This window comes from Rattus norvegicus, chromosome X, assembly GCF_036323735.1.
Source record: "Rattus norvegicus strain BN/NHsdMcwi chromosome X, GRCr8, whole genome shotgun sequence".
In the NCBI taxonomy this organism is placed as follows: domain Eukaryota; kingdom Metazoa; phylum Chordata; class Mammalia; order Rodentia; family Muridae; genus Rattus; species Rattus norvegicus.
The window spans coordinates 55,078,822-55,087,078 of NC_086039.1; the positions used below are offsets into that span (position 1 = coordinate 55,078,822).

The window sequence follows — 8,257 nt, forward strand, 5'->3', positions numbered from 1 at the left end:
AATCAGAAAATTCTTACTTCTAAACAGTAATCTATTCTCTATCTCTGTTATTGGTAAATGGGTATTGTGTGTGTGTGTGTGTGTGTGTGTGTGTGTGTGTGTGTACAGATGCAGGAGTACACACATATGTATGGGTATGAATATAAAATCCAGAAGACAAATTTGTTTTTTCTCAGCAGCAATCTGTCTTTTTCTTTTTCTTTATCCTTTGAGGGATATTGTCTATTACTGGCCTCGGTGAAGCTTTCCAATAGACTGGATGAGTGGCTGGCTGGTATCTGCTACATGGTTAATTATTACTTCTACATAGTGAATGGATGGCACACTTGCAAGTTATAGTTTTCAAATAAAATTAATACTATTACTATAAGTATTTAAGTAAAGGATTTTATGAATGACTGTGAGATCATTCTATTTTTTGTCTAATTTATTCACAGCATATGTTGTCTTCCAGTGAGTTCGTTATCTTTTGCTTAGTGATAGTAACAAGTGTTCCCCAACTTTTAACGTTGCAGTGATTTATTCTGTTACCTGGCTTGCAAATTATTTTCAAAATAAGTCACTTGCCTTTATTCTTGTTTCTTTTACAGTTTTGATGAACGTTTAGATTCAATGCAGTTCTATATTTGACCACTTTCATGGAACTAGATATAAATTGTTTTAAGTGAAATAACGTGTATATCTATAGATGTATGTGTTCTTTGTCTATTGCTTAAGCCCTTCAGAATTTCCTTGAGGGATGTTAGCATTAAGCAGTTATAATATTTAATATGTCAAATTTCTTTCAATGGTTAAAGAGCTTTTTTTATCAAGCTCCTCAAGAGAAGAGCTAACTGCAAGAATACATCATGTAGAAGCGTTTGCTTCAGGAATGTAACATGTTGCTTCAAAACTCGCTGTAAAAGAATATTTTCAGTCTAGTATGGGGAAACTATTCTTAGTTTTTTCTTCTCTCACTATCACTTGGCTATTCTTAGGTTTTTCATATTAAATGGGGGCATGAAAACTTGTTTGTCATGCATGATTGACTACCTTAAAAGGTTCATTAACATTGGATTCAAGAATTAAGTTGATTCTTGGGGTTGGGGATTTAGCTCAGAGGTAGAGCGCTTGCCTAGCAAGCACAAGGCCCTGGGTTCGGTCCCCAGCTCTGAAAAAAAGAAAAAAAAAGAATTAAGTTGATTCTTAAATTCATAATTAGGTATAAATATTTAGATTTTTCTTTTATGCCATTCATAGTTTTCCCTAAGATGGATTCTGAACATTTCTTGTAAATATGCTTCCTAAGAGGTTGAGTTTTGAGCAAGGATTGAGCCTGAGACTTCGCCTATGATTTCCAGTGGTCTTCATCACTGAGCTGTGTATATCTCCAGCCTTCCTTTCACTTTCTGTTTTGTGACTTGGTTTCACTGAGTTATCTAGGTTGAGACTGATGTCACTTTGTAGCTCAGAAAGACCCCAATCCGCAATTTTCTTGGTTTGCTCTCCTGTGTTCATGATACTACAGGCCTGAACCACAGGTACCTCTGTAAAAGATTTTAAAATATTGCTTTATTGATATTTTAAGAGGGGCTTGCTTTTCATAGTAATTTTTTATGGTTGTTCATTCAAGAAATATCTATTGACACATGGTTTGAGTCCATAAAACTTTCAGACTTGTGATTTTTGATGCCTAGCATAACTTTGGGGACTTATGAATTATGATTATGCATGTGACCACCTTAATGGATTTCTAATTAGATTTGTTCTCTTAGGTTCAAATTGTCCATAAACTGTTATAAATTTCTCTTGCTCTCTAATGTCAGTACTCTTTGGCTTAGAATGTACTATTATACTTGCTAAGTTTTTCAGGAAATATTATGGAGATAATGAGTATTCATGTTTTGTGAATACTCATATTGCAAATGTTAATCAAACTTCCATATTAACTATGATGTTTTTAGCTTTATGATAGGCATTCTCTCTCAAGTCCAGGAAGTCATATTTATTTACATTTTAATATTTTTGTTAAGACAAGTTTTTTACGTTTGTTAATGTTATGATTTTATTATTGGTATACCCTCAAATGTTACCAGAGAACAGGACCCCCGTTGAAGGAATCAGAGAAAGAACTGGAAGAGCTTGAAGGGGCTCGAGACCCCATATGAACAACAATGCCAAGCAACCAGAGCTTCCAGGGACTAAGCCACTACCTAAAGACTATACATGGACTGACCCTGGACTCTGACCTCATAGGTAGCAATGAATATCCTAGTAAGAGCACCAGTGGAAGGGGAAGCCCTGGGTCCTGCCAAGACTGAACCCCCAGTGAACTAGACTATGGGGGGAGGGTGGCAATGGGGGGAGGATGGGGAGGGGGACACCCATAAAGAAGGGGAGGGGGAGGGATTAGGAGGATGTTGGCCCAGAAACCGGGAAAGGGAATAACACTCAAAATGTAAATAAGAAATATTCAAGTTAATAAAAAAATGTAAATTTTAAAAAATCCAATAAAAAAAATGTTACCAGAGTTCCTGGTTTTTGACAAAGAGTTGGTCAGATCAAGTTAGTGAATGAGATGTCCATTCACTTCTCCGAGTCACACTTGCTTGCAGCAGTCTGTTCCTGATTCAGTGTGGGGATTTAAGCATAGCCTTGCCTACAGCATGATGTCAGGCAGGCTGGGATTAAAACAGACTGCAGGAGTGAGGTATGCAACCTCATGAGCTGCTTCAGCTTCAATATTCTGCGTCATATGGATATTCTTCCATGTTTACTGTCTCAGGCAGCAGGCAGGCCCTCCAGTTTCTGTTGAAGCTAAGAACAGTAACCATCTACTCGTCACTCTACTGGAAATGAAAGACCTAAATGTTCTCATGTATAAACATTGGTATCACAGACTTCAGGATCACCACCACATTCCTCTGGATGTGGAACGGAATCAGAAACTGGGCTGAGGTGTTCTTGTGCTGTTTGGCAATCTCTTTTATTTTGGGGTCCTCTAATAGTGAAGGGTCCTCTGACTTGGCACATGGCCTGTGAGAGTAGACCAGGGGATTGTAGGCTGTGACTGTGATGCTTTTGGAGTGACTGGATCAGTTTTTCCGGGGTGAAGTAAGGGTGGCATTCAACCTGGTTGGTCACAGGCATATGTTTCACTCCAGGCTTGTTCAGAAGCCTTTCAATATGGAAGTGGTTGAAGTTAGAGACCCCCAGAGCTTTCACCAGCCCCTGGTTCACCATGTTCTCCCAGGCTTCCAAGAACATTGTTTTACTGGTGATGATATTGCCTTGATCATCTTTGGAGAATAACCCCTTTCTCTGCTGAAGTAAATAAGATAGAGGTACAAATAGTCCAGCTTCAGATCCGTGAGGGTCTTTGGAAAGGCTTTTTTTACTCTCACAAAGATTTTGGCAGCAACCATGGCAAACTTCATGGAGCTCAGTACCAAAGTCAAGATGCCTATTGTGGTTCTGGGCACCTGGAAGTCTCCCCCAAACCAAGTCAAAGGTGTGAAGGCAGCTATTGATACTAGGTATCACGATATGAACTGTGCATATGCATATTGCAATGAGAATGAAGTAGGAGAAGCCATACATACTAGAAGATCAAAAAGAAGGCTGTGAAGGGGGAGGATCTATTCATCATCAGCTTGTGGTCCACCTGCTTTAAGACAAGTATTTTTTTTCCTTTTTCATACTTTTATTGGATTTTTTTTAATATTTCAAATGTTATTTCTTTCCTGGTTTCTTCTCTGGAACCCCTATCACTTCCCCCCTCCCTCTGCTTCTATAGGGGTGCTCCCCCACCCAACCACCAACTCCCTTCCACCTCCCGTCCTGACATTCCCCTACACTGGGGTATTAAGTCTTCACAGGACCAAGAGCCTCTCCTCCCACTGATGCTCAACAAGGCTATCCTCAGCTTCATATGCAGCTGGGGCCATAGGTTGTGCCGTGTGTACTCTTTGGATGGTGGTTTTGTCCTTGGGAGATCTGGGGTGTCTGTTTGATATTCTTGTTCTTCCTATGAGGTTGCAAACCCCTTTAGCTTCTTCAGTCATTTCTCTAACTCCTCCATTTGATACCCCGTTCTCAGACCAATAACTGTGAGTATCTGCCTCTGTATTTGTCAAGCTCTGACAGAGCCTCTCAGGAGACAGCTATATCAGTTTTCTGTCAGCAAGCACTTTCTGGCATCAACAATAGTGTCTGGTTTTGGTGACTGTATGTGGGATGGATCTCCAGGTGTGGGAGTCTCTGGATGGCCTTTCTTTCAGTCTCTGCTCCACACTTTCCTCCAGTGAATATGTTGTTCCCCTTCTAAGAAGGACTAAAGCTTCAATACTTTGGTCTTCATTCATCTTAAGCTTCATACAGTCTATAAATTTTATCTTGGGTATTCTGAGCTTTGGGGCTAATATCCACTTATCAGTGAGTGCATATCATATGTGCTCTTTTGTGATTGGATCACCTCACTCGGGATGATATTTTCTCTCTTTTTTCTTAAAAGTGAATTATATTTTTTATTATTGGATAGTTTATGTATTTACATTTCAAATGTTATCCCCTTTCCCAGTTTACCCCTCCCCTATCCTCGTCCCCCTACTTCTATGAGGATGCTCCCCCCTCCCACCCACCCAATCCCACCTCAACAACCTGGCATTTTACCTACACTGGGGAAATGAGCCTATACAGGACCCAGGGCTTCTCCTACTGATGGTTGACAATGCCATCCTCTGCCACATATGCGACCGCAGCCTTGGCTCCCCCATGTGTATTCAACCCAGTCACTATTGATGAAGCCTAGAAGTGCTTTCTGACAGAAACCTCATATGGATGTTTCCTGAGAGGCTCTTCTAGAACCTTACTGATAAAGATTAAGATGCTTGCAGTTAAAAAAAAAGATGCTTGCAGTTAACCATCACACTGAGAACAGGGACCCCTATGGAGGAGTTAGAAAAGAAGTGACTCTTTTACTGAACTCCTCTAACAATACAATCATTGATTATCCTACTAATCCTTGCTTTCATAATAGAAATTCAAAAACAAGAAAAGGGCTTTTGGACTCCTTTACTTGTCTGAACAACAATTACTATGGAAATTAGTACCTTTACAAAGCATCATGATTTGTCCCATAGATGTGGTTCATCTAGCATTGTTGACATTACCCAAAACAAGTCAGAATTTGTCTATGAATAATCTTAAAAATGATCCACCTTTTTTCAATCAATAGTGACTCATCACTGTTTCCTAGAATTAGAAAAGTCTTCGCTATATAAAACACATTTACCAACTTCAGTAAGTCAACATCAGGATTTATCAAAATTCTCCATCATCAAAATTTTTAAAAATCTTTTACTTTTAGGTTCTATAAAAATAATGCACTAATCAACTGATACAACAACATCAGAGCTTCCCCATCTTCTAGTATGAAAACCACTTTTAGTTTTGGAGGAAGCTTTTTAATTCTTGCTTTTGTTTTCACAAAAAGCTCCCATTGCTAAATAAGGGGTGGTTTTTTCATGCCTTTTTTTTTTCAGACTTGTGTATTTTCGCTTGGTAAAATTGTTTTTTTATTGACAAAATGTTTATTGAAGACTCATTCTGTGCTATCATATGTTATAGCCATATATCTACATCATGTTATGGATATATCACATATGATATGATGAAATGTCATATAGACATTGGAATAGACTATGGAACTTGAGCCTAGTGAGATCAGAAGTCGAAATCTGAAGCTAGGATGTATGATCAGACCAAATGTTCTTAGCCTTGCCAAACTCAACACGCTGCTCTTAACAATGAAACAAATGAATGTCACTGTGTGAGGTAATTGAGATCTGTCTCAGTTTTTGTGTTTATTCAGAACACTTTCCTTGACTACATTAGGAAGTAAGTGTTTTTGCCGAACCAACTCTAATTTCTAGTTTAACTTTTTAAAAAAAGATAAATGTAAAATACCCTTTAATATGAAAGTTAAATTCTACACTATAGAAATTCCCCTAAAAGGCTTAAAATACCTTGTTAGGAAAAAAAATGCCACTCTCATCCTTGCTATATCTATATCTGGTTGTCTATGACCACCACAGATCCATTTCTATCTACCATTAACTGGTAACTAGCTGTGTGGAATTGTTCATAAGCTGCCTTTGGAAAGGTATTAAAATTACTTACCATGCTCTGCCAACAGTCTAACTTCTGCTCTGTGGCAGGCAGGGATTCATTTGTAATAGACTAATGGCAGAGGATGTTGGAATATCAAAAAATGTCTTCGAATGGTTTAGCCTTTCATGACCACTTTATGTAAATAAAATTAAACCACTAAAAAAAAAACAAGAAAAGAATTAAAGGCACTGAAGGGGATTGTAAACCCAAGAGGATTGTAAACCCATAGGAAGAACAACAATACCAAACCACCAGACCCCCTAGAACAACAATACCAAACAACCAGACCCCCTAGAGCTCCTGGGAATAAACCACAACCAAAGGATATTTTCTAGGTCCATCCATTTACCTAAGTATTTCATTAAGTCATTTTTTAATAGATGAGTATACTCCACTGTGTAAATGTACCACACTTTCTGTATCTATTCCTCTGTTGAAGGGCATCTGGGTTCTTTTCAGCTTCTAGATAATATAAATGAGGCTGCTATGAACATACTAGAGCATGTGTCTTTGTTATATATTGGAGCATCTTTTGGGTATGTGCCCAGGAATGCTATAGCTGAGTCCTCAGATAGTAATATGTCCAATTTTCTGTGGAACCTCAAGACTGATTTCCAGAGTAGTTGTACCAGCTTACAATCCCACCAACAATGGAGAGTGTTCCTCTTTCTCAATATCCTCACCAGTATCTGCTGTCACCTGAGTTTTTGAACTTAGACATTCTGACTGGTATGAGGTAGAATCTTGGGGTGGTTTTGATTTGCATTTCCCTGGTGATTAAGGATGTTGAACATTTCTTTATGTGCTTCTCAGCCATTTGATATTTCTCAGTAGATAATTCTTTGTTTAGCTTGGTACCCCATTTTTAATAGAGTTATTTGATTATCTGATGTCTAACTTCTTGAGTTCTTTGTATATATAGAATATTAGCTCTCTATCATATGTAGGTAAAGATCTTTACCATCTCTGTAGGTTGGTAAAGATCTTTCCCCAATCTGTTGGTTGCCGTTTTGTCCTAATGACAATGTCCTTTGCTTTACAGAAGCTTTACAATTTTGTGAGGTCCCATTTGTGTTTTGTTGATCTTAGAGCATAAGCATGTGGTTGTTGGGTATTGAATTCAGGATCTCTAGATCAGTCAGAGCTCTTTACCGCTGACCCATCTTCCCAGCCCCCTCAGACCTATCACAATTAAAACAGACTTGTCATCAGAGACTATGAAAACTAGAAGGTCCAGAGCAGATATCATGCAGACCTTAAGAGAACACAAATGCCAGCCTCGGCTACTATAGCCAGCAAAAGTCTCAATTAACATAGATGGACAAACCAAGATATTCCATGACAAAACCAAATTTAAACAATAACTTTCCACAAATTCAGCCCTACGAAGGACAATAGATGGAAAACTCCAACACAAGGAGGGAAACTATACCCTAGAAAAAGCACTAAAGTAATCCTCTTGCAACAAACCCAAAAGAAGATGGCCACACAAATATAATTCCACCTCTAACAACAAAAATAACAGGAAACAACAATCACTGTTCCTTAATATTGCTTAATATCAGTAGACTCAATTCCCCAATAAAAAGACATAGACTAACAGTCTGGATATATAAACAAGACCCAGCATTTTGCTGCATACAGGAAACACATCTCAGTGACAAAGAAAGACAATACCCAAGAGTAAAAGGCTGGGAAAGAATGTTCCAAGCAAATGGTCCCACAAAACAAGTTGGAGAAGGAATTTTGATAGCAAATAAACTGACTTTCAATCAAAAGTTATCAAAAAAGATAAGGAAGTACGCTTCATACACATAAAAGGAATTATCTATCAAGATGAACTCTTAATTCAGACCACCTATGCTCCAAATGCAAGGGCACCCACATTGATAAAGCCTAAAGCATACATTGCACCTCACACTATAATAGAGGAGACTTCAACATCCCATGCTCATCAATGGACAGATCATGGAAACAGAAACTAAACAGAGACACGGTGAAATTAATAGAAGTTATGAACTGAATACATTTAACAGATATCTATATAATATTTCATCCTAAAACAAAAAATATACCTTCTTCTCAGTACCCCATGGTACCTTCTCCA

The 8,257-nt window shown here is 38.3% G+C and overlaps 1 pseudogene; it reads right to left on the reverse strand.

Annotated features, from left to right (window-relative positions):
* Positions 1-2,717: 2,717 nt before the first annotated feature.
* Akr1b8-ps5 (aldo-keto reductase family 1, member B8, pseudogene 5) lies at positions 2,718-3,416 on the reverse strand (annotated as a pseudogene).
* Between the last annotated feature and the right edge of the window lie 4,841 nt (positions 3,417-8,257).